This window comes from Cucurbita pepo, unplaced genomic scaffold, assembly GCF_002806865.2.
Source record: "Cucurbita pepo subsp. pepo cultivar mu-cu-16 unplaced genomic scaffold, ASM280686v2 Cp4.1_scaffold000316, whole genome shotgun sequence".
In the NCBI taxonomy this organism is placed as follows: Eukaryota; Viridiplantae; Streptophyta; class Magnoliopsida; order Cucurbitales; family Cucurbitaceae; genus Cucurbita; species Cucurbita pepo.
Genome location: NW_019646563.1, coordinates 13,712 through 19,380, shown reverse-complemented (window position 1 = coordinate 19,380; position 5,669 = coordinate 13,712).

The following is a 5,669-nucleotide window of genomic DNA, read 5'->3' as shown; positions in this document are numbered from 1 at the left end:
CTGTGATGTAAGCATGATATAAATGATTGTCAGAATGTTCTATGTGTTGAACATGATACATGTATGAAAACATGCAGTAACTGTGAGTATGTTATGCATGTTAATAGAAAGGTTATGACTCTAAGATATGCTTATTGGTTGTTGAGCTATGGCTTATTTATATGAGTATGATAGTCTACTAATTCCCGCGGAGTTCCTGGCCAACGCGCTGTGTGCTAAGTCAGGGAGCATGAGTACTCCTGACCGTTGGTATATGAGATAAACAGGCCGCTAGAGCAATTAGTAGACGGGCCGTATTTGACCGAGAGCGAGTCTTACATACGAGTCCGAAAATTCTAGATAAGCATATCGAGAGAGAGTCAGTAACCTAGCTGGAGGTAGCTGAGATACCTCATTAATGAATAGATGACCCTAGTAAGAGAAACTAGGAGTCAATGTCGAATAAAACTTAAAAACATTTGCTATGTTAAGCTGGAGGTAGCTGAGATACCTCATTAATGAACAGATGACCCTAGTAAGAGAAACTAGGAGTCAATGACGAATAAAATTTAAAAACACCTGGAAAGATTAGTTATGAATTCATGAAAGATAAAGTTGGCTACTTACTGGGTAATTTAATTACTCATCAAAATTATTTTTAACTTTTCTTTCCAGATTTAGTTGATGCAGGCCAACCGAGGACGAGGGCGAGACCAGCGGGCTAGGAACTATTTGGGAATCCATGTCTGTGTCTGTTTTGTGTACTTATGCTTTCGCTGTCAAGAATCTACTTCAGTTGTTTTAAGTTTAAATAGCACTGGTTTGAAATGTTTTACTTGATGTTTTTGGAAATATTTTTTTGAAATTTATCATTGGTTGTCGGAGTTTATTATTGAGGCCAGTAGTAACTCCTGTGAATCGCGTTGACGATGAGCGGGGTGTTACAAGTTGGTATCAGAGCCTAGGTTATAGGTTCTGTAGACAGTCTAGAATAGATAGTATGGATTCCTTTAGTCCAGCTCAGCGGTATCTCACCTCGGTCAGGTAAGTGATGCATGACTAAATTGTATGAAAGAATAGTATGAAAGTTTAAAAGAATTGATTATGAATACTTAATTATGTGTGTACCAGATATGGTAGTGTTAAAATGTTTAGACCCTAGAATGTCCAATGTGGACCTGGGGATTGAGGGGCAGCCTGTAGAAGGAACTGCTCCAGCAGTGGCGGTTCCGGAGCCTGCTTCTCAGTCGGCATCTAGAGATCAGCCGACTGTTGTTATTACTCTGGAGGCCTTGCAATCGCTGATTCAAAGTTAAGTGAATCAAGCGATGCAGAGCCGAGTGGATTAGGCGGTACTGATAGCTTTTGCTGGTTTTGGAAGGTGGGTGGCTCCGACAACACCTGTACCTAGCCATGTGACTCTAGTGTCTGAAGCACAAGAAGGTGTTCAGGTAGCGATACCTCCAATAATTTCGAAGGAGCTACCTAGTACAGCGGTAGTGACAGAGGCACCACCGCGGGTAGTAACCTATGGGCGATGATGTATGACGAAGGAAAGTGAATACATATGAGATTTTATGGAACTTATCCCTCCAACTCTTGGAGGAAGGGGACTGATCGGTAAGCGGCTGAATGGTGGCTAGAATGTACTGAAACAAAATTATATCCTTCAACTGCCCAGAGAGTCATAAGATGCTGTGCGCCATGTATATGTTGGAGGGACCAGCCCATTTTTGGTGAAACCAAAGAAGCCAAAGATGGAGGCCAGTGGAGTCCCAATTTCATGGGCGACATTTAAACATGAATTTTGTGAGAAATACTATCCTGCTCTAGTAAAATTATGAAATCGAAAGGTCTTTATGCAGCTGGAGCAGGGTAATATGTCAATATAGGAGTATGAAGTGGAGTTCACACGATTATTCAGGTTTGTTCCTCATATGGATGCTACTGAGAAAGAAAAGACAGATCTCTTTATCCTTGGTTTGAGGACAGAGATGATGCAGGGATTAGTGTCTGCCCATGCTTTTTAAAATTTGTTACTGCTTATAATGCTACTGTGGAATTAGATGTTGTCACCCTGGAGAGTAATCTGGGTTCCAATGGTCAGGAACGACCAAGTAGTAAGCAAAAATTCACTTAGATATCCTCAAGTTTGCAACAGCAGGCAGTACTACGACAAGTAGATCATCGGTCTTCTTTAGGTGATAGGAAGGCAGTATGTGGAAAATGTGGGTTGATGCATGAGGGACCCTGTACTGCCGTAAACAAGACATGTTATAATTGTGGTAAGAGCGACCGTCTTGCCAGAGTGTGTCGTAATGCAAAGAATCCTAGTGTGGTATGTGCGAGAGGCCGCTCTAGGAGGAGAAGGAGGTCAGTCGAGTGCTGGAGGATAGCCTCAGTCTCGAGGTAAAGCCTTTGCCACGACGAGCAAGGCAGCGGAGAATGCCAGCTCGGTGGCGATAGGTATTTTACCTATTATAGCTACTTTTCTTATTCTATATTTGATTCGGGCTCAACGCATTCCTTTTATATTGTTATCGTTGTTCGTTAAGCCCGAATTCAAGTAGAGCCTTTAGGTTATGAGGTTCTGGTCTCTACACCTTCAGGAATCATTGATGACTCGTGAAAAGGTGAAATGAGATAAATTAGAAGTGTCTGATCAACCATTAGATGTGTTGTTAATGGTGCTAGATATCTATGATTATGACATTATTTCGGGCATGGATTGACTATTTGTTCATCATGCCAGTATCGATTGTTACAAGAAGAAAGTTTTCATCTCCCGATGGGAAAGAGCTTCCGGTTTCAGGGTACGAAGCTGGGAAGTGTTCCCAAGACAATTACTGCTTTGAAGGCTAGGAAGTTAATTGGTCACGGTGCTGTGGCATTCCTGGCTAGTGTGGTAGAAGTGAGAAGAGTTGATACAGATGTATTAGCTGTACCTGTGATGAATGAGTTCCTGGATGTCTTCCCTGATGAGTTACCTGGTTTGCTACCAGAGTGGGAAGTCAACTTTGACATTGAACTTGAACCCGGGGATGACACCTATCTATAAAGCTCCTTATAGGATGGCCCCCACGGAATTGAAAGAGTTGAAATTGCAACTGCAAGAATTGTTGAACCAGGGGTTTATACGACCTAGTGTGTCACCGTGGGGAGCTCTAGTGTTGTTTATGAAGAAGAAGGACGGTACACTCCGTCTTTGTATTGATTATAGGGAGCTGAATACGGTGACCATTAAAAAATAAGTATCCCTTGCCGCGAATTGATGACTTATTTGACCAGCTTCAAGGGGCAGCGGTATTTTCGAAGCTTGATCTTCGTTTTGGTTATCACTAGATAAGAGTCAAAGAAGAGGACATACCGAAGACGGCTTTTCGTACTCGGTATGGGCATTATGAGTTTGTCGTGATGTCCTTTGGCTTGACTAATGCCACGGCAGTGTTTATGGAGCTAATAAATCGTGTATTCCAGGATTTTCTGGATTCTTTTGTCATCGTGTTCATTGATGATATCTTGGTTTATTCCAAGACAAATGATGAACATGTAGAATATGTGAGGAAAGTTTTGTTAGTTCTACGTGAACAAAGACAATATGCCAAATTCTCGAAATGTCAATTTTGGTTTCAGAAGGTAGTATTCCTTGGTCATGTGGTATCCAAGGATGGTAAAGCTGTCGATCCAGCAAAGGTGGAGACAGTTATAGGTTGGGCTCAACCAACTACAGTTATTCAGGTGAGAAGTTTCCTGGGTTTAGCCGGATATTACAGGCCCTTTACTAAAGACTTCGCAAAGGTTACAACGCCTTTGACTCTGTTAACCCGAAAGGGAAAGAAATCTAATTGAAGTCGAGCTTGTGAAAATAGCTTTTAGGAACTCAAGGAAAGACTAGCGTCAACCCTGATGCCCAATGTACCCAACAGTATCGCGAATCTAGTAATTTTTAGTGATGCCTCTAAGAATGGGTTGGATTGCGTACTTGTGTAGAACAAGAAAGCTATCGCTTATACCTCTCGACAGTTGAGGGATGATGAACGCATATCCAACTCATGATTTAGAATTAGCTGTTGTGATGTTTGCCCTAAAAATATGGAGACATCATCTGTATAGTGAATACAAGCATATACAGATTATAAGAGTCTCAAATATCTATTCACACAGAAAGAGCTTAACATGGGGCAGCATAGATGGTTGGGATAGTGAAAAATTATGATTTGGAGATCCTACATCACCCTGGTAAAGCTAATGTGGTAGTTGATGCCTTGAGTCGTAAGACAGCTCACTCATCTGCAATGTTGATGAGCCAACCCAACAATTCAGATGGAGTTTGAACGAGCTCAGATAGCTGTGTTAGTTGGGGAAGCGACAGCTCAGCTAGCTCTTATGACTATCTGTCTGACGTTGCAGCAACAAATTATTCAAGGTCAGCAGAGGGACCCTTATCTTTCAAAAGTTGTGATGCAACTTGAGACTGAACAAATCACGGATTTCTTGATAACAGGTGATGGATGTTTGAAATGGCGAAATTGAACATGTGTGCCAAGCGATGTAGAGATCAAGAGAAAGATTCTATGTGAGGCACATGAGTCTCTCGATACTGTACATCCCGGTGTCACTAAGATAAATCAGGATCTAAAGACATGCTTTTGGTAGCCTGGGATGAAGAAAGACGTTGCTGAATGTGTGAGTAGGTGTTTAACTTGTCAACAAGTTAAGGCACCTAGACAGAAACCTCTTAGATTAATTAAGACTCTTCATTTTATATGAGGGAAGTCTACGTATTCAGTTGACAAAAGGTACACAATTGAAGTTTAGTACAACGTTCCATCCTCAAACAGATGGACATACTGAGAGATTAAATCAAATTCTTGAGGACATGTGTACATGATTTTGCTGGCGGTTGTGGCACCTACCTATATCTGGTTGAATTTGCCCATAACAATAGTTCTCAGGCAACCATTCCGATGATTCTTTTTTAGACATGTTATGGATGGAAATGTCGAACTCCGATTTATTGGAATGAGGTAGGTAGAAAATAGTAGTTGGGTCCAAACTTGTTACGAATGGCCCATGAGGCGATACAGAAGATTAGGAAAAGAATTCTGATCGTTCAAAGTCGTCAGAAGAGTTATGCTGATGTTAGAAGGAAGGACCTAGAGTTTGACGTGGGGGATCACGTGTTCCTGAAGATCGCACCTATTCTTGAAATCTAGAGTTCAATATGGTAAGAGGGGAGAACTTAGCCAACGTTTTATTGGACGTTTTGTGATTCTCGAAAGAGTTGGGCCAGTAGCCTACATACTAGCATTAGAAGCTGTACATAATGCTTTTGATGTTTCGATGTTAAGTAAATATACTGAAGATCCTATGTATGTTCTTCGTTATAAAGATTTACCGTGGAAGAGAATCTAAGATACGGAGAATNGACACGGGAGATGAAATTTTTGTGTAGTAGAGACATTACCTCCGTTAAAGTTTTATGAAAGAAGCAATAATTTTGGAAAGCTACTTGGGAACAAGAAGAGTTAAAACTCGAATATTGACATTTGTTCCTAGAGTTAGGAACTTTCGAGGACGAAAGTTTTTAAAAGGAGGGTAGAATTGTAATAATCCGAAAATAATAAATAAATAAATTAAATAAAAATAAAAATAAATAAATTAATTAATTAAAAAAAAAAAAAAAAAAA